Consider the following 22001-nt stretch of genomic DNA (forward strand, 5'->3'; position numbering starts at 1 on the left):
ACCTATCTTTTTGTGTATGCGTTTGACTGATATGCTTAAAATGAATCCTTATGCTAAATATATGAATGATATTGTTACTAATAAAAGAAAGATACCGGAAGCTGAAATTTCCACCATGCTTGCTAATTATACTTTTAAGGGTGGAGTACCAAAGAAACTTGGAGATCCAGGAGTACCAACTATACCATGCTCCATTAAAAGAAACTATGTTAAAACTGCTTTATGTGATATTGGAGCCGGTGTTAGTGTTATGCCTCTCTCTTTATATCGTAGACTTGATTTGAATAAGTTGATACCTACTGAAATATCTTTGCAAATGGCTGATAAATAAACTGCTATACCTGTCGGTATTTGTGAGGATGTGCCTGTTGTGGTTGCAAACGTTACTATTTTAACGGACTTTGTTATTCTTGATATTCCCGAGGACAATAGTATGCCTATTATTTTTGGAAGACCCTTTTTGAATACTGCAGGGGCTGTTATTGATTGCACCAAAGGCAATGTCACTTTTCATGTTAATGGCATTGAGCATACGGTACACTTTGCGAGGAAACAACCTCAAGTTCATAGTATAAACTCTATTGGAAAAATTCCATCGATTATTTTTGGAGGTTTTGAATTTCCTCTTCCTACTGTCAAGAAGAAATATGATATTCTTATTGTTGGGGATGTGCATATCCCCGTTGAGGTAACCTAGTGTTATTCGAAAATTCTCCGGTTCCATGTTACTCGGAATGAGTTTGTTAACAAGACCTGATCAACCTTGTTAGTGGATTCCTTTTGATGAGCATGAGATGGATGAATTTAGAAAACACAACTCTGTGTACCCTCTTTTTACTTTCTGTTATTTATATTAAATAAAGAAAAAATAGTAATTTATGCCTATTTTCTGAATTATCAATGCAATAAAAAATACCTCGAAAATAAAAGTTCTTGAAATGCCCTGAAAATTAAATATGATTTTTTCTATAATATTTGAGAATATCTGGAATTAAGAACACAACAGGGGGAGCAAGCACCTGGACACGAGGGTCTAGGGCGCGCCCCCTGCATCATGGGCCCACGGTGGCTCCCCTCCACTTATTCCAGCTACCACACACTCCTTCTTCCTCCAAAAAACATCACTAGCTAGCTCAAACCCGAGGCCAAGCTCATCTTGCTGCCATTTTCAATCTCCTTGCTCAAAGCTCCATTCACAAAACTGCTTTGGGGGATTGTTCTTTGGTATGTGCTCCTCCAATGGTCAAATTAGTTTTTGTTCTAGTGCTTTATTCATTGCATATTTTTCTGCTTAGGTGACCCTGTTCTTGAGCTTGCATGTCAAATTTATATGGTCAAAAGTAGTTTTAATGCATGATATATCCTCTAGGCACTTGTGGGAGTAGTGGCTATCAATTTTGTTGAGTTTGGTTCACTTTTATTTTGAAGTTACTAAAAATTCAGAAATTTTATAGAGGAAGAAATATGTTTAGGAAAATGTACCAAGGTGGTCCTTCAAGGAAGCAAGGACCCATGATCGCAATATGCGATGCCGATGATGAACCACCGAGGGAAGCTCAGGTGCGGGCTTGTGAATGGCCATCAGAGGACTTTATGGATCGAGTAGGAATCAAGGAAGAATTTAACGTGTATGTGCGTAATGCTGATCTTGAGAGCTTCGAGGCAGATAAGTGCCGCCAATACCACTATCTCATCGATTCCTTTGGGAGAAGGTTTGAATTTTCATCATCACGCAATTCTCAACTGTCCTCTTTGATCTTTATGAAAATTATTATACACTAGACTTAGAAGATTTTACCTCTGCTTGTAAACTCCCTCAATGGGGTGATGTTAGTGAACCTCGCAAGTCTGAATTGAGAGATTTTCTTGCTACTATAACTGTGGGGGAATCTAGGGATGTGACGCAAGCTACCATAGGGAGCATTCATTTTCCTGCTATACATTATTTTGCTCTCTTCATAGGTAGATGCATTAATGGTAAAGATGAAGCATGTCACATGTGTGTGCCTGATCTTAGCATTCTCAGAAGCGATGTATTAGGAGATAAACAATACAACTTGGGGGCTATCGTTGCACGTAGGTTGCATAATAATCGTATTCATGGAGATTTCTTTGGTGGAATTTATGCAACCCGTATAGCCAACTTTCTTGAGATACCCATACGTGACATGATATTGAGTTGCCTCCTTCTTATCTAGATTATGAGGCTATGGTTCGTCATTAGTTTGTTGAGAGGAACGATCAGTTCCTCCAGTACCGACTAATCTTTGACAAACGACACACCTATCACATCGCTCTCCCTGCTCCTACTTTCTTTGACTTTCGGGCAAAGGGGCGATATTTTATAACCAGGGAGGAGGCGGCCGAGTACGAGAGGAGGGCGAAGACAGCTCGCCTTCACGCTACAGCCCAAGATGCAATAGCCGCTGTATCTCAGTACGACCCCAACTACAACTTTTGATATCCGCCAGGCCAGCCGTGGCCATAGACCAACTTAGGCCAAAAGCCTAAGCTTGGGGGAGTACGTATTTCTCACTGACATTACATTCATGTTCACACACTCATGCTAGTTGTCGGTGCTCATAATTTTTCATTGTATCATCCATGCTAGTTTATTTTCCTTTTTATGCTTTCTTCTTCTGTGTTTAATAAACCTTAATAAAAAACAAAAAAAATTAGTTGTAGCTTTTAGTTAGTTTACTTTTCATGCTGTAGTAGTAATAATTAAAAAGAAAACCAAAAATATTTCTCGTTCTTCTTTTGCTTGCTGGGAGCTTTCTCGTGTAAATAGTTTTATTTCTTTTCTTGTTCTTTGGGGGTCGAGAGGAGAAGACCATGATTAAAATGATTGAGTGGCTCTCATATGCATTATTGTTGATCTAAAAAAGAGCCCATATTACCTTGTCTTCTCTCTTGAATTGAATGCCTGCAGATTCCAGCTTAGTCCAATGCACGTGCACCATTATTATTATCCATACTATTCGGTCGTGCAAGTGAAAGGCAATAATGATGATTATATGATGAACTTATTGAGATGAGAAAAGTTGGTATGAACTGGACCTCTCTTGTTTTTGTAAATATGATTAGTTCATCGTTCCCGATTCAGCCTATTATGAATAAACATGTTTGCAATGACAATTAGAGATTATAGTTGCTTATGCCATGCTTAATTAGCTAGGAGTTTATAATGGTTTATCTTGCGTGCCAACATGCTATTAAAATGGTTGTGATGTGGTATGATAGGGTGGTATCCTCTTTTGAATGATTCGAGTGGCTTGACTTGGCACATGTTCACGCATGTAGTTGAAACAAAATCAACATAGCCTCTGCGATATTTATGTTCATGGTGCATTATATCCTACTCATGCTTGCATTCGGTGTTGATTAATTTTAATGCATGTTCGTGACTGTTGTCGCTCTCTAGCTAGTCGCTTCCTAGTCTTTTCTAGCCTTCACTTGTACTAAGATGGAATACTGCTTGTGCATCCAATTCCATAAACCCCAAAGTTATTCCATATGACTCCACCATACCTACCTATATGCGGTATCTACCTGCCGTTCTAAGTAAATTTGTATGTGCCAAACTCTAAACCTTCAAATAAACATTCTATTTTGTATGCTCGAATAGCTCATGTATCAACTAGGGCTATCCATATCTTCCATGTTAGGCGGGTTATTCTCAAGAGGAGTGGACTCCGCTCCTCACTCACGAGAAAATGGCTAGTCACCGGGATGCCCAGTCCCATGCTTTATGCAAATCAAATCAAAATAATTGCAAACAAAACTCCCCCGGGACTGTTGTTAGTTGGAGGCACTCGTTGTTTCGAGCAAGCCATGGATTGATGCTTGTTGGTGGAGGGGGAGTATAAACTTTACCATTCTGTTTGGGAACCGCCTATAATGTGCGTAGCATGGAAGATATCGCCATCTCTCGGTTGTTATGTTGACAATGAAAGTATACCGCTCAAAATATTATTCATATCTATTTCAAAACCGAGCTCTGGCACCTCTACGAATCGGTGCTTCCCTCTGCGAAGGGCCTATCCATTTACTTTTATGTTGAGTCATCATCCTCTTATTAAAAAGCACCAGTTGGAGAGCACCGATGCCATTTGCATCCATTACTGTTAGTTTACATTGAGTATGACTTGACTGGATCTCTTTTACCATGAATTACAATGTCTAGTCAGTCCTTGATCTTTAAAGGTGCTCTGCATTTATGTTTTGCAGTCTCAGAAAGGGCTAGCGAGATACCAACTTGTTATATCATATCATGATTGTTTTGAGAAAGTGTTGTCATCCGAGATTTTTTATTATTGCTCGCTAGTTGATTATGCCATTGATATGAGTAAACATGAGACCTAAATGTTATTGTGACTATGGTTAGTTCATAATCTTTGTTGAAAACTTGAATGTTGGCTTTACATATTTAGAACAACAAGAGCAAACAGAGTTTGTAAAAGTTTTTCTTTATCACTTTCAGTTTATCAACTGAAATGCTTGAGGACAAGCAAAGGTTTAAGCTTGGGGGAGTTGATACGTCTCCGTCGTATCTACTTTTCCAAACACTTTTGCCCTTGTTTTGGACTCTAACTTGCATGATTTGAATGGAACTAACCCGGACAGAGGTTGTTTTCAGCTGAATTGCCATGGTGTTATTTTTGTGCGGAAATAAAAGTTCTCGGAATGACCTAAAAATCAATGGAGAATTATTTTGGAATATATAAAAAATACTGCAAGGAAGATCCACGTCAGGGGGGCCTCCACCTGTCCACGAGGATGGGGGGTGCGCCCTACCCCCTGGGCGCGCCCCCTGCCTTGTGGGCCCCCTAACACTCCACCGACCTCAACCCTGACTCGATATATTCACTTTCGGGGAGACAAAACCTAGAGAGAATGATTCATCGCGTTTTACGATACGGAGCCGTCGCCAAGCCCTAAACTCTCTCGGGAGGGCTAATCTGGAGTCCATTCAGGGCTCCGGAGAGGGGAATCCGTCGCCATCGTCATCATCAACCATCCTCCATCACCAATTTAATGATGCTCACTGCCGTGCATGAGTAATTCCATCATAGGCTTGCTGGACGGTGATGGGTTGGATGTGATTTATTATGTAATCGAGTTAGTTTTGTTAGGGTTTGATCCCTCGTATCCACTATGTTTTGAGATTGATGTTGCTATGACTTTTCTATGCTTAATGCTTGTCACTAGGGCCCGAGTGCCATGATTTCATATCTGAACCTATTATGTTTTCATCGATATATGAGAGTTCTTGATCCTATCTTGCAAGTCTATAGTCACCTATTTTGTGTTATGATCCGGCAACCCCGAAGTGACAATAATCGGGACCACTCCCGGTGATGACCATAGTTTGAGGAGTTCATGTATTCACTATGTGTTAATTCTTTGGTCCAGTACTCTATTAAAAGGAGGCCTTAATATCCCTTAGTTTCCATTAGGACCCCGCTGCCACGGGAGGGTAGGACAAAAGATGTCATGCAAGTTCTTTTCCATAAGCACGTATGACTACATTCGGAATACATGCCTACATTACATTGATGAACTGGAGCTAGTTCTGTGTCACCCTAGGTTATGACTGTTACATGATGAACCGCATCCGGCATAATTCTCTATCACCGATCCATTTCCTATGAGCTTTCCATATATTGTTCTTCGCTTATTTACTTTTCCGTTGTTACTGTTACAATTACTACAAAACACTAAAAATACTACTTTTGCCACCGTTACTTTTGCTATCGTTACCACTACTAACATATTACTTTGCTACTAAATACTTTGCTGCAGATATTAAGTTATCCAGGTGTGGTTGAATTGACAACTCAGCTGCTAATACTTGAGAATATTCTTTGGCTCCCCTTGTGTCGAATCAATAAATTTGGGTTGAATACTCTACCCTCGAAAACTGTTGCGATCCCCTATACTTGTGGGTTATCACACTACAAAACCAATACCGTTACTTTTGCCACCATTACCGTTACTTCCATATTACTTTGCTACTAAATACTTTGCTGCAGATATTAAGTTTTGCAGGTGTGGTTGAATTGACAACTCAGCTACTAATACTTGAGAATATTCTTTGGCTCCCATTGTGTCGAATCAATAAATTTGGGTTGAATACTCTACCCTCGAAAACTGTTGCGATCCACTATACTTGTGGGTTATCAACTGACGATCGAATCTTGGGCAAGTAACATACCGATGACAAAGGGAATAACGTATGTTGTCATTACGGTATGACAAATAAAGATCTTCGTAGAATATGTGGGAACCAATATTAGGATCAAGGTTCCGCTATTGGTTATTGACCGAAGAGGTGTCTTGGTCATGTCTACATAGTTCTCGAACCCGTAGGGTCCACACGCTTAACATTTGATGACGATTTGTATTGTACGAGTTATGTGATTTTGTGAACGAATGTTGTTCGGAGTCCCGGATGAGATCACAGACATGACGAGGGGTCTCGAAATGGTCGAGAGGTAAATATTTCATATATAGGACGGTAGTATTTGGACACCGGAAGTGTTCCGGAGGTACCGGGTACGTTTCGGGTCATCGGAAGGGGTTCCGGGCAACCCCCGGCAAACTATATGGGCATAATGGGCCTAGGGAGGGACATACCAACCCATAGGGGGCTGGTGCACCCCTCCAACAGGCCGGCCAGCCCTAGGGAAGGCAAGGGAGGAGGGCTAGCCCCTCTTTCCTTCCCCTTCTCAATGGAGAAAGGAAAGGGGGGGTGGCGCCACCTCCTCCTTCCTTCTCCTAGTGCCAAAACAAGGAAGGGGGGCGAATTGGGGTGGGAGCCCAAGTAGGATTTGGCCTACTTGGGCGCCCCCTGGCTGCCTCTTCCCCCTCCAACCTATATATGTGGGGAGGGGGCGCCTAGAGGACAGAAAAACATCTATTAGCCGTGTGCGGCGCCCCCCTCCATAGTTTACGCCTCCGGTCATACTGTCGTAGTGCTTAGGCGATGCCTTGCACGGATCACTTCACCATCACCATCACCATGCCGTCGTGCTGACGAAAATCTCCCTCGACACTTTGCTGGATCAAGAGTTCGAGGGACGTCATCGAGCTAAATGTGTGCAGAACTCGGAGGTGCCATAGGTTCGGTACTTGATCTGTCGGAACGAGAAGAAGTTCGACTACATCAACCGCATTGTCAAACGCTTCCGCTTTCGGTCTACAAGGGTACGTGGACACACTCTCCCCCTCTCGTTGCTGTGCATCTCCTAGATAGATATTGCGTGAGCGTAGCAATTTTTTTGAAATTGCATGCTACGTTTCCCAACAGTGGCATCTGAGCCAGGTCTATGCATAGATGATGTGCACGAGTAAAACAAAAAGAGTTGTGGGCGGTGATCGTCATACTGCTTACCGCCAATGTCTTATTTTGATTCAGAGGTACTGTTGGATGAAGCGGCCCGGACCAACCTTACATGGCCACGTTCATGAGACCGGTTCCACCGACAGACATGCAAGTAGTTTTGCATAAAGGTGGTTGGCAGGTGTCTATTTCTCCAACTTTAGTTGAATCGAATTTGACTGCGGCCGGTCCTTGTTGAAGGTTAAAAAAGCAAAATTGATAAATCACTGTTGTGGTTTTGATGCGTAGGTAAGAACGTTCTTGCTAGAAGCCCGTAACAGCCACGTAAAACTTGCAACAACAAAGTAGAGGACGTCTAACTTGTTTTTGCAGGGCATGTTGTGATGTGATATGGTCAAGATATGATGTGATATACGTTATTGTATGAGATGATCATGTTTGTAAAAGTTATCGGCAACTGGCAGTGTAAGTGCATCTAGTGTCCCTTAGGGATTTTGGTGTACTGAAGACTTATAGGTTAAGGGACTGATGCATTTATGAGTATACACAGGTCTATAAGTCTATGAGGAGTTTGATATTTACAGAGAAAGTTGACCCCTAAAAATGAAGTTCTTCAACTGAAGACTTTGGATTTCTGAAGACTTTGAAAGTGAAGAAATTGGTGTGACCGTGAAGACTTGGTATTCATTCTAGGAACATGAAGTGTGAAGACTTTTGTTTTCATAGTTTCATTTTCTCTTTCTTGTGTCATAGGAAACACCGTACTGTTAAAGGGGGTCGAGGAAATACTAAGGAAAAGTTTCCAAGTGATGCTCAACTCAAAATCCTACACCTACCAATCCCTTCGAGTGAAGCCTTTGGAAATCTCATGCAGTCCAGTCAATTTCTTCAGTGACAGAGATGAAGCTCTTCTGGTCTTTGAGGAATTTGTTCTGACTGAGGAGTTAGGAATTTGCCAGTGCGGATTGCTTACAAGTGAGGAACATGATAGCCCTGAGGAACTTGATAGTCAAATTTCCGACCATTGCTGTGCTACGCGCGAGCTATCCAAAAATACCTTCCCACCTAACGGTCATATCATTGAATGGCATTTATGTCTTATCATGTTAGGCTGCTCCCTAGGCTATAAATAGCCGCCCCTACAACCACTAGCTGGTTGGCTGCTCCGAGAGAAACTAACACTTGTCATTTGAGAGCATCCCATCCTCCGAGGACTTTGTGCGAAAATCATCAAGTGAGGAAAACCCAAACCCAACACCTACAAACCCAAAGTGATTGAGCATCACTGAAGAGATTGATCCTGCATGGATCCGAAGCTTGTTACCTTTGAAGACTGTGCATCTTCCAGACGGTTAGGCATCATGGTCTAGAGCATCCAAGAGGAAATTGTGGATCGCCGAGTGACCGAGTCTGTAAAGGTTTGGAAGTCACCTGAAGACTTACCACGAGTGATTGGGCGAGGTCTGTGTGACCTTAGCTCAAGGGGAATATGGTGAGGACTAAGTGTCCTGAGCTGCGTGTTCAGGACTGGGTGTCCGGGACTGTGTGTCCTCAGGTTTGAATACCTAGCCACCCTAACCAGACGTACAACTGTCACAACAGTTGGAACTGGTCTACCAAATCATTGTCTTCACCAAGCCTACTGGTTCTATTTCCTCAACCCTTCCATTTCCTCATTTCCATGTTGTGTGCTTGTTCATATCTGTCTAAAGACTTTGACTGAAGACTTTCTCAACTTCCTCAGTTCAATTTCTTCAGTCTGTTTGTCTTCATCCTGTTTTATCATGTGTTTACGCTTTCTGTACTCTGTGCTTGTTTTCGTTTCATCAGGAAGACCATGCTTATGTTCTGTTATGTTTACATCTGAGTACTTATTCCGCTGCAAGTAGTTCTTCTCTTAGGAATTTCCTCTCCCTGAAATTCCTCAGTGAAGAATTCTTAAAAATCGCCTATTCACCCCCTCTAGTCGACTTAACGCACTTTCAATTGGTATCGGAGCGAGGTACTCCCTTGTTCTGTGTGATTTTGGTTTAACCGCCTAGAGTTTTAGTTATGTCGACCGTAGGTATGATCAAGGTTTCTGCTAGGTGTCCTACCTTCGATGGGATGGACTACCCCTACTGGAAGAATAAGATGCACATGCATCTTGAGGCAATTGACAATGATCTCTGGTATGTTGTGGAAAATGGTGTTCCCTCTGTCACTCCTACCATCAATGCTGCTAATGTGAAGAGATTCAAGTAACTCGACTCTCAAGCGAAGAACATCATATGTGGCCATCTGAACAAAGGGCAGTATGGCAGAGTGAATGCTTTGGAGACAACAAAGCTTATTTGGGACAGGCTGTCCAAGGTCAATGAAGGAGTCTCAACACAGCATGACTCTCGAGTTGACGTTCTTCGCAATCTCTTCAACCGCCTCAAAAGACTCGACAATGAAAATGTTCAGCAAACCTTCAATCGGCTCACTGACATCTCAAATGAGCTTCAAGCACTTGGTGCCACTGACATCACCGACCATGAGGTGGTGAAGAAATTGCTGAGATCACTTGATTCCTCATTTGATACCTTGGCATTGATGATACAAGAACGTGGAGACTATAAGTCACTTGATCCCGCTGATATCCTCGAGAGACTAAACACTCACGAGTTCCAGCTTGCTGAGAAGAGAGATCTCTATGGACCAAGCTATGGCAGATCACGAGCTCTGAAGGCCAAGGCAGTGTCTGAATCTGAAGGTGAAGATTTTGGTAGCAGCCATGGTGACCCTGAAGAACTGATCCAGGAGCTAGCAATGCTCGTGAGGAAATTCCAGAAGTTCTCAAGACGTGGTCGTTTTGGAATATCCTCAAGAAGTGGTGACTTGAGATCAGATTCCTCATCCCATGATTGCAAGAAGAGACTCTGTCACAAATGCAAGAAACCCGGCCACTACATTCAAGATTGTCCTCAGTGGGAAAAGGAATCAAAGAAAAAGAAGTACAAGGACTACAGTTCTGAAGATTTAAAGAGGAAGAAGAAATCTTCAAAGTCCTCTTCATCAAAACCTTCAAGGTCTTCATCTCATAAGAAGAGCAGCTCCAAGAAGGCTCGGGCATTCATTGGCAAGGAAATGGACTCTAAGGCTGAATGTGAGGAAAATGAGGAAGATGAGGAATCTGGGGAGTCAGATTCTGGTGTGGCGAGCCTAACCCTCGCTACCACGTTCGTCAGCAAGTCCATATTCAACTCTGAGGAAAAGGACCTCTCCAACACCACTGACGACAGCGATGATGACTACGCTCCCACCCATTGCTTCATGGCAAAAGGTGCAAATGTAGTCAAATATCCCTCCTCTAAATCAAGTGAGGATGAATCTGATGAAAATCTCAAGCCTAGTTATTCGAAACTTGCTAAGATTGTTGTGAAACAACAAAAGGCTCTTGAAAAGGTTCAAAATATGCTATACAAAAGCGATCATATGTTGGGTGATGAAATGGATCACACTAAAATTTTGACGGAAAATCTTCAGAGACTTCAGTCCAAGTTTGACAATCTTCAAGGTCATCATAACACTCTCTTATCTGATCGTGGGAAGCTTTCTTAGGAATTTCTTCAAACAAAGCAAGATCTGGAGCAGTTAAGAGTGAGTTATGAAGATCTTCAGAAGGAGCGTGATTCATTGCGTGCTCAACAAATCAGCGCTACTCAGGAAGAATTTATTACTCCATGTTTGAAGTGCATTGAACGTGAATCTGCTAATTCTTCACCTGAATGCTCAAATGCTTCCATTTCTACAAATTCTTCAACTATCTCTGCTATCACTAATTCCTCATCTGAGGACATTGCTAGTATCACTGATGATGCAAGGCTGCAGGAATTGTATATGACATGCATGTACAAAAGCCTCAGGGGCATTAGGCTCTTTGTTATGAGCTTAAAAAGCAGATCCTCAACAGGAACCCCAGGAAAGAGGGTATTGCCTTTTAGAGGAAACTCAATGCTGATGGGACCTACTGGAAACCTGAGCAGTATCCCAAAACCTCATGGTTTGCTCTAAAGGGACCTTCAGTGGATCCATCTACTTTATCTGGCTTTACATGTGAATCTTCATATTCTTCTGATGAGTCATTTGGCTCCAACTATAAACTGTTCAAAAATCAGAATGGTGAAGTATTTGCTAGATATGTTGGCAGTAACTACAGGAACAGTCCTCCCATGAAGAAAATCTAGGTCCCCAAAAAGTGCCTTGAAAATCTTCAGGTGAATGTCATCATGACACCACCTGTGAAGAATAGGAACCCCAGATCAAATTCTTCATATGGACCAAATTCTTCATACGGATCCAAGTCCTTATACGGACCAAATTCCTCACGTGGATCAAATTCCTCAAAAGGATCAAAGTCCTCATATGAACATCATCGTGCTAACCCTTCTATTTCACAGGGAAGATCTAAGGATTATGGATATGTGCATTATTTGTCAAATCATTATGTTCATAAATCCTTGAAGAATTTCTCACCTTACTCTTATGCTTACCCTAACCCTTCTTATGTGAAACAAAGTGGATTGGCAGCTATGCCACCTTTCTCTTATGGAGCTCGCAGAATGATGAACTCTTTGCCACCCCTTCAAATGTGGGTGGTGAAGAAAAAGAAGTGATCTCTTATGCAGGGTCAGGTCTCAAGTCAAACTTAAACGTCTGAATTTTTTTGCTGGAGACCTGAATATGCTTGAAAGGACAAAAGCTAATCATGAAGAAATGAATTCTCATTTCTCACGTCCTCATACTGCTTTATCTGTTCTATTGCTTGATGAATTTGATCTAATTGATATCATATTCTTCACCGATGAAGTATATGAGTTCGTAAGCTGCACTAATTCATCTGTAGGAAGATCAACCCAAAGCCACTGAGTGGGTCCTCGATAGTGGATGTACAAATCACATGACTGGTGACAAGAATCTATTGATGGACGCTCCCTTATCTCCATCGCATCTTAAGCATATCACCTACGCTAACAAAGGCAAAAGCAAGGTATTGGGTCTAGGTAAGGTTGCAATCTCAAAGGATCGACACATGGACAAAGTCATGCTTGTCGAGTCCTTAGGGTTCAACCTCATGTCTGGCTCAATGCTTTGTGATCTTGATATGGTTGTTGTCTTTGGCAAGTATCGTTGTGTTGTGATCATGGAAGCTGACAATTACAATGTCTTCGAAGGCTTTAGGAGAGGAGATTTGTATATTGTTGATTTCTCTAAAGGACCACAACCTGCTACATGTCTACTTGCAAAAGCTTCAGAAGGCTGGCTATGGCATCGATGACCTGGTCATGCTGGGATGAGGAACTTGCACACGCTCGCGAAGAAGAAGCATGTCTTTGGCATAGAGGGTGTAAAATTCCTCAAGGACCATTTGTGTGGAGCTTGTGAAGCCGGAAACATGACCAAGGCCAAGCATCCCTCAAAGACCATCATGACTACCACTCGTCCATTTGAATTGCTTCACATGGATCTCTTTGGCCCTACTCACTATGCCACACTTACTAATGCTGCATCTTCATATGGCTTTGTCTTTGTTGATGATTATTCTCGATATACATGGGTGCATATCATCACTTACAAAACTGAAGTGCAGGAAGTCTTCAAACGATTTTCCTCGAGGGCTTTAACCAACTTTGGTGTGAAGATCAAGCACATCAGAAGTGATAATGGAACTGAGTTCAAGAACACTGGTCTTGATGACTATCTTGATGAACTTGGTATCACTCATGAGTTATCTACTCCATATACTCCTCAGCAGAATGGCGTCGTGGAGCACAAGAACAGGACTCTTGTTGAGATGGCTCGCACTATGCTTGATGAGCACAAGACGCCTAGTCGCTTCTAGCCTGAGGCAATTGATACTGCTTGCCACATCATCAATAGGGTATATCTTCAAAAATTCTTCAAGAAGACTGCATATGAACTCCTCACTGACAAGAAACCCAATGTGAGTTATTTCAAAGTCTTCGGTGCTAAATGCTAGATTAGAGATCCTCATCACAGTTCTAAATTTGCACCGAAATCACATGAAGGTTTTATGCTTGGTTATGCTAAGGACTCGCACACCTATAGAGTATTAAACACCTATCACCACAAGGTTGTTGAAATTGTAGATGTGCAGTTCGATGAAACTAATGGCTCGCAAAGAGAGCACCTACCTCCTGTGACAGATGAAATACCTCCTAAGGAATCTATTAAGTTCAAAGCTGAAAGTGCTAGTGATCAACTAGAGGGGGGTGAATAGGCGATTTTTATGAAAGTCTTCAAAACATGGAAGTTTCAAAGACAAACGATAGAAATAAACCTATTACCATGCAGCGGAAGGTAGACTACACTAAACAAGCCATAGTCAAGTATTCAATGAAATTAAAGCACAAAGACTAATAGTAGCTAGGCAGTATAGATCAGGATGGAATATAGTATGAAGTCAATCAGAACAAGCAGTCACACAGTGAAGCCAAATAGATAATGCAAGCAGGCAATGACTTCACAAGGACCAATCTGCAAGTAAAGATATGGGAAGGATACAACCAGTGGCTCGTTGAAGACAATGATTTGTTGGACCAGTTCTAGTTGCTGTGACAACTGTACGTCTGGTTAGGGAGGCTGAGATTCAACTCAGAAGACCGTGTCTTCACCTCATCCCCCTTGAGCTAAGGACACCCAGTCCTCGCCCAATTACTCTGGTAAGTCTTCAAGGTAGACTTCTAAACCTTCAGACTTCATTCACTGGCGACCCACAATGACTCTTGGATGCTCAGAACGTGACGCCAAACCGGCTGGAGGATTCACAGTCCTCAAGTGTAATAAGTCTTCAGATCACACAGACAAGAAGACTTAAGTGATGCTAACACTCTTTGGCTCTGGGTGTTTAGGGCTTTGTCCTCGCAAGGATTTCTCTCTCAAAGGCTTCAAGGTGGGTTGCTCTCAAACGACAAAAGTCGTGCACTAACTCTGAGCAGCCAACCAATTTATGGTGTAGGGGGTGGGCTATTTATAGCCACTAGGCAACCCGAACTGATTTGTCCGAAATGACCCTGGGTCACTAAGGAACTGGCACGTGTTCCAACGGTCAGATTTCAAATACACACGACAACTTTACTTGAGCTATAAGCAAAGCTGACTTATCCAGCTCTGGATAAGATTTGCTCTCATTGTCTTCGCTCGAAGACATAGGATTTTGGTTAAGCATCACTTCAGTCATTCTGACTGGTTTACTTGGAACCCATTTAACAGTACGGTGGTTCCTATGACTCAACAAAGAAGAAAAAGAACGACGAAACAACTAAGTCTTCGCGCTACCTAGTCTTCACGCGATGTCTTCTCTTGTCATAGTCTTCAATGTGAATGTCTTCACATACCACCTTTGACTTCAATGTCTTCATACATTTTTAGGGGTCATCTCTGGTAGGAAAACTGAATCAATGAGGGACTTCTACCTGTGTTATCCTGCAATTCTCACAAACACATTAGTCCCTCAACCAGGTTTGTCGTCAATACTCCAAAACCAACTAGGGGTGGCACTAGATGCACTTACAATCTCCCCCTTTTTGGTGATTGATGACAAACTGGTTGAAGTTTTCAACGGGGAATAAAATATGTGAAATTGTAAAGGATAGGGTATTGTCTTCATAAGTGGCAAAGGCTCCCCCTGAAGATGTGCATATAAGTAATTTGCTTTTGGAATGCAAATGCATATGGCAGGTTGTACTTGTGGAGATCCTCTTCAACTTATGATGACAATTCATCATGCATGATTTGATATAGCGAAGATAATGACATGCATAATGAAAAATGGACGTATGCAAAATGACCTAAGTGCGGAAGTTATCATCGCACATGCGGAATTTATCATCGCATCACAGAATAGCAAATAAGTAGCAGACGACCATCGAGTTTAAGTGTTACAACTCAAAGAACCAAATGTATCAAAAAGAGAGAGTTGTAAGCACTTGGAAAAAGTAGCAAAAAGTAAAGCAACCACCCAAATGGACCCGCTTGAAGACTATCAACTCATATGCTTCTCCCCCTTTTGTCGGTAAGGACCAAAAAGGTTTGAAGACATAGAGCTTCTTCTCATTCCCAGAGGGAGTAGGTGAAGCAGCAGGGTCGTCGTTGGCGTTTGGCGGTGCAGAAGAACTCGGTGCAGTGTCGGTATGTGGCGATGCAGACGTTGGAGAAGTCACATCATCTGCATCCTCGATGACTCTGGCATTTACAGTAGCCGCTGAAGAGGAGTATTCAGAGTCTTCAAGAGACGGAGTCCATCGCAGAACTGCATTCCTTGGAGGCGTTGAATCAAACTTATATCTCTCAGTGAAGCCATCCGCTCTTAAATCATCTTCAGAGCACAAAAGTGTCAGACACTTCCAAGATCGCCGACAGGCTTCATGGGAGACAAATGCGTTCTTGGTGGCTAGATTACGAATGTGATTGACATCCACCAAGAGACTATGCATTTGACGCTTTAGCCAGTCATGATGCTTATCTTGCTTTTGATGAAGTGCGACAAGAAGTTCTCGGTCATTTAGAACACGAGAGCACTTCCGAGGCCTTTGAGCAATAGTGCTTTCTGTGTTGGCTTGAAGAGGGGCACGAGTATTGCCTACCAATGGATAAACACGAGTGATAGCATTGGGCACACAATGACTTGGAATAGGCTGAGTGAAGCTTTGATGGTCTGCATTGTGAAGACATAGCGGCTCCTTTGCAGGGTCAGGGTAAATGGCATCAACAGACAGATTGACCTCTGACAAAAAGACAAGATGATTTCGTGCAGAGGGCTGATAGTTGATTGCAGAGTGAAGATTGATGAGGCGCATGACCCATGGAGCATAGAACTTCGGTCCAAAGATGTCTAAGCCTGATGTTGCCAGTTGACGAATGAAGAAATATTGTGCATTGAAGCTCTTGCCATTGAGAATATAGAAGACCAATGTCTTCATGGTAGCTTCAAGTTTTGCAGCTGGAGAATGTCCTTTGATAGGCCAGAGAGTTCGCCGTATGATGTGGTAGATGGTGCGTGGCAGATACTCAAGGTCTTCAACAAAGAACGCCTGAGGATATTCAGCATCTGGAGGCAAAGGCTTCATCATACTGAGCATCTGGCTCATGTTCGGCTCGGGCTTCTGAAAAATGCTCTCTAAAGCATCACGGTGAAGCCTACAACCAGGTTCAAACAGATCGCCTGGAGTGGACAGGCCAGTTAGCTCAATGATATCAAGAGCTTTGGCTTCATGGTGGACATTTCCTGTCATCCACTCAGGGACCCAAGTCTTTGGATCCCTGTTGTAGCCGCAAATGTGAAGGGTTGCATAAAACTGTAATAGAAGCTCTTCATTCCAGTGTTCCTTGTATGTGACAAATTGCAGGAGTCCAGCGTCTCTGAAGCAATCCAACGCTTCTTCTAGACAGGTCAGGCCAGCTATAGCTTCAGTGTCGAGACGTATATGTGGAAATATGCGCCCTTGATTGTATAAGACGCATGAATAGTAGCTGCGCTGCTGATAGCTCCAGAACCGATCCGATGAAATGCGAGGTTTGGAGTATGGGTTCTTGGCGCTGTTGAGGAAGGTGTTATGTGCCACGAAGCCATTCACATTGAAGACCCCAGGTGAGGTTGCAATGCCTGGGAATCTTGGAAGTCTTGGCTTGGGATTCTGGACATGAGGCCTGTGCTCGACATGGTAGTCAAATTGTGGACCCGCAGCAGGTGGAGGAACCAAAATGGGCCATCGGACCATAACAGGTTGACCATGATCAAATGCCAGCTCAACAGTATGAGGTCTCGGAGGGGGTACAGGAGCATTGGCATTTTTGTTGACATGGGATGCAAGTGGCACAATAGCTTCAGGAGGAATGATTAGGTCTGGTGCAACATTGGCTTCAGGGCCCACATTGGCTTCAGGTGCTTCATTATTGGCTTCGGGCATGATGACATCAGTGTCGTCAGCAGTGTTGTTGGTGGTGGTGATGTTAGCTTCAACCTCCACTTGTGTGGCTGGAGGGTTGGACACATTTTCCTCGGGAGCAGCATCTTGGTGGACTGGGGAAGTTGCAACTCGTTCTTCTTCAACTCTTGGTTCTTCTTTATCATCGGCTGATGCGGCCGGAATATCTTCATCCGTTTTGGCTTCAGACTCAGAGACGTTCATAGTTGGAGTGGCTTCTGGGAACACTTGACGTGCAACAGATCGGTGGTGCACTTCTCCTTCTGGAACGCTCGGAAGAGTGACTTGGGGCCTTGGTCCTTTGCGAAGCCTGCATAACGTTGGCGACGCCTGTGGAGATGGAGTTGGCTGGGCCTCAAAGTCATCGTCATCTTGCACTGGTGAGGTGACTTGTGGTTGGGGAATACTTGGGGTGTCTTGTTGTTGTGGGTGATCAGCCCACGATGCATCCTGAGCAATTGGCGTCAGAGGATGACCAATGCTGATGAGCTTGCTGTGCGTGAGCACAGGCGATGATACCACATTTTGTTCAATCTGAGGAAGGACTTCATCATCTGCTACATTGTCGTGGTGACCAATGTCTTCAGCTGCGGTGGGGTCAACAGCAGGAATATCTTCAGCTTCAGGAGCCTCTGTGGAAGTAGGCTCATGAACTACCAAACGACGTTCACGATGTTCAGACGCAGGACGAGCAACAGAAATTGGCTCGACAAGAAGGGGCTCTGTGGAAGCAGCCCGGTCTCTCTTCTTTGTTTTCCTTTTCTTGGTTGGGGGAGCATCATCAGTGATGGCTTTGGTCTTGCGCTTTCTGGCTTCAGCTTCAGCTGCTCTAGTTTTCTTGAATTCTGAAGCCACTGTGGGGACCTTAGGCTTCGAGCCTGTCATACTGGCTGGGAAGACAATGCGAGGTTCTTCCTACCTTGATGCTTCTGGTTCTGCCACAGCTGGCTTCTTCTTCTTCTTCTTGGCAGCTGATGCCTGGTCGCCCCAAGGCCTTGAGCTTTTCTGCTTCATTGTAGCCTTGAACACATTTGGCAGCAAGATTCTTCATGCGCTCACGAGAACCTTGGGCTTCATCATGTTTCTTGAGAAATGCTTCCTTGAGCTCGTGTAGCATGATCTTGAAGTTCTGCACATCCTTCACACTGAGCCTGGCCATATGCTTCTTGAACTGAGCCTTTTCAAAATCAATATTGTGCTTCAGCTCAAAAATTTTCTGAGCAAGAGCTAACTCAGAAGCAATGGCACCGTTGAAGGAGACGCTGAGGCCAATTCGAAGTTGTAGATCGTCAAAACTGAGTTCTGGATTGTCAAACCAGTCATCGATGAACTTGTTCAGAATCTCAACATCGAAGAGGGGAAGATCATCGAAGATTTCCGCCTACTGCTTGCTCTTAATCAACAGCTCAAGAGCGTCATTGGTAAGATCGTCGTCACTTGACAGATCAATGGCCTCATTTCAAAGAATGGCAGCAGGGGTCAGAGCAGGACTGGAGGAGTGCATAGGCTTCTTCTTCTTCTTCCCGATCTTGGAGACGCGAGAGAGATCTTCAGAGTGCACACTTGGTGCAGGTGGAGCGGTGGCCAAGGGCTTCACTCGTGAAGTTTTTGGTGGAGAGGAAGGCTTCGGAGCCTTGGGTTTCTTTTGCTTCTTCGGCTTCGGAGGTGCAGGCGCTTCATCAGAGTCAGCGTCATCTGCATGTCGATCCACATCTGCCCCTTGAACCCTGATATGAGTGATGAGACCTTCTAAGTCATAGAAGGGCCCAACCAGATTTGGTTCAGCTTCGCGTGTGCCATCGGCACGAGGCGTAGAGGGGCCAAGATTGAATTCTAATCCCCAAGATTTCTTGTTCTCCTTGGCCGAGTTCTTGGCAAACTGAAAGTTGCGCTTGAACAGATTGTCATCCCAACACCATAGCAGAGATGTGGGATGAGCATCAGTAGGTTGAGGTCCACGGACCATGCAAGGGAAGAAACCCTGAGCGATGGCTTCAGTTCTGGTCTTGGGTTGAAGATTTTTATAGAGAATATCTCCCCAGGGACGCTTGATAGCATTCTTCTCAGCATACTCCTTGGTGACGAATCTGTACTTAAACCATTGCTCGGCCCAATATCTTTGAATCCATTGGATTCGAGTTTTGCGTTCATTATAGGTTTCTTCAGGATCAGTTTTGTATAGTTCATGCAGATCAGCTAGCAAATCCTTTGATGTTTCCCCGCGGCACTGTCTTCCGCCCTTCCTCACTGACTTTTGCGAAGCCATGAAGTTCAAAATGTATGGCTTCAACACTGACAAAGGCTTCTTGGTCAGACAAGAACTGGCTTCGGGAGAGTTGATATGATGCTGCAAGAATTCTGCAAATGAATGCATACTATGAGAACCAAGGGATTCTCCCACCGACATGTACCTATGACAGCAGTAAAGATGCGAGGGAAGGGGAAGAGGTCATATGCATTCTCAGAAGATTTTGAAGATAAATCAGTTTGAAGACATTGACCTCATAACGTGAAGACATTCACTTATGTGTTTGAAGTTGGTTCCAGATTTGACGAATCCAATAATAGGTACAAGTGAGGAATCTAACTAGTTTATATGCATAAGTGAAGATGCTAGGCACAATATGAGATGCAGAACTAGGTAGATCCAAGTTTGTAGTCACAGAAACCACTTTTGGTGAAGAAGGATGAATCGATTAGATCAAAAGACGGTAAAAAGTGAGATTTTAATTACCACACGATGAACTGCTAGATGGGAAGAGTAGGAGACCGAGCAGTTCGATCCACCGTGCCCTAACTTGGCGACGGAGGACACCTATGACGTCGGAGGAGAAGACGATGTCCGCGGCCGGCGTGGGGACGGCGTCGGTGAAGTCGCAGTAGCTAAGCGCTTCGTCGTCGGCGTGGTCAAGAGCTAGCGGAGGCTCTAGGGTTTTGACAAGGTGGAGAGGTGGAAGAAGGATTTTTGACCGTGAGGGGACATGTATTTATAAGGAAAAGAACGACACAGCGCAATTATGCAGGTGCCCCTGGCGGTTCACATCTGAGGGACATGAGGTGAACATGCAACACATTGAAAGTAGTTCCATGTTCCCACGCCCGTTTGGATTGTCGAGCGGTCGTTCCGGCTTCTTCGGGTTTCAGGCAATAAGGCTTAAGCATGTAAAACAGATTAAATGTTTGTCTCTGTGCCTTCTGCTGACAAGGACGCAGAGAAGACATTCGACAATTTCAATAGAATGCATATGATTTGGATAGATAGATTTGAGGTAGAAGCATAGATGTTAGGGTCCGATCACATTCACTTAGATCAAAAGATTCAAATGAAAAGACATAGCTATAAGTGAATGCTGTAGAGGACAAAACACTTAATATATGCATATACCAAGTCAACATTGTGAAGATAATCAAGAAAGAAAATCAATGTTGAAGACAAATCAAGTGTGAAGACTTTGCAAAAGTAACGCCATGAGAAAAACACTTCTAAAGGAAGAATTTGGTGGTGGTGTTACCCACCGTATAGGAAGTCTTAGACCCAGACACGGTGCACAATTATCGTGGCGCTCCGAAGTCAAATTCCACGTTAATGTATTCACACTCAGAATGTAAGTCTTCATTGATTGAAGATATACTTTACTTCGTCTGTTGCACATCTAAGTCATCAACATGCATAAGTGTTAGGATGTGTGCCTGATCACAGGACATTTGAGGATTCCAAGATATTTAGCTCACACCATAACTTGCAAAACCTTTTCTCATCCAAGGGCTTTGTGAAGATATCTGTCAGTTGCTCTTCAGTGTTGACGTGTATGATATCAATATCTTCCTTCATGACATGATCTCTGAGAAAGTGATGAGGAATTTCAATGTGCTTTGTCTTCGAGTGCTGAACTGGGTTGTTGGCAATCTTGATGGCACTTTAGTTGTCGTAGTAGAGTGGCACTTGCTTCAGATGAATGCCATAGTCTTTGAGTGTTTGCTTCATCCATAGAAGCTGAGCGCGGCAAGACCCAGCAGCAATGTATTCAGATTCAGCAGTGGAGAGAGATACACAGTTCTGCTTCTTTGAAGACCAACATACAAGTGATCGTCCCAGAAAGTGACATGTGCCTGATGTAGACTTGCGATCCACCTTGTCACCAGCATAATCACCATCCGAGAATCCAACTAGATCAAACTCTGAGCCCTTTGGATACCATAATCCTAATGTTGCGGTGTAAGCCAAATATCGAAGAATTCGCTTCACCGCTAAGTGATGCGATTCCTTTGGTGCCGCTTGGAATCGAGCACACATGCAAACACTAAGCATAATATCTGGCCTAGATGCACATAAATAAAGCAAAGAACCAATCATGGAGCGGTATACCTTTTGATCAAACTCTTTACCATTGTTGTCGGGACCCAGATGGTGTTTAGCTGGCATTGGCGTCGTGTAACCTTTGCAATCTTGCATTCCAAACTTCTTCAGGCAATCTTTGAGGTATTTCTCTTGAGATATGAAGATGTCGTTGCGTTGCTGTCGTATTTGAAGACCAAGGAAGAACTTCAGCTCACCCATCATGGACATCTGATATTGTTGTTGCATCATGTATCCAAACTCATCACTGTATTTCTGATTAGTGCAGCTGAAGATAATGTCATCCACATATATTTGGCACACAAACAGTTCGCCATCATATGTCTTC

The sequence above is a fragment of the Triticum urartu genome, chromosome 2 (genome assembly GCF_003073215.2).
Source record: "Triticum urartu cultivar G1812 chromosome 2, Tu2.1, whole genome shotgun sequence".
Taxonomy (NCBI): domain Eukaryota; kingdom Viridiplantae; phylum Streptophyta; class Magnoliopsida; order Poales; family Poaceae; genus Triticum; species Triticum urartu.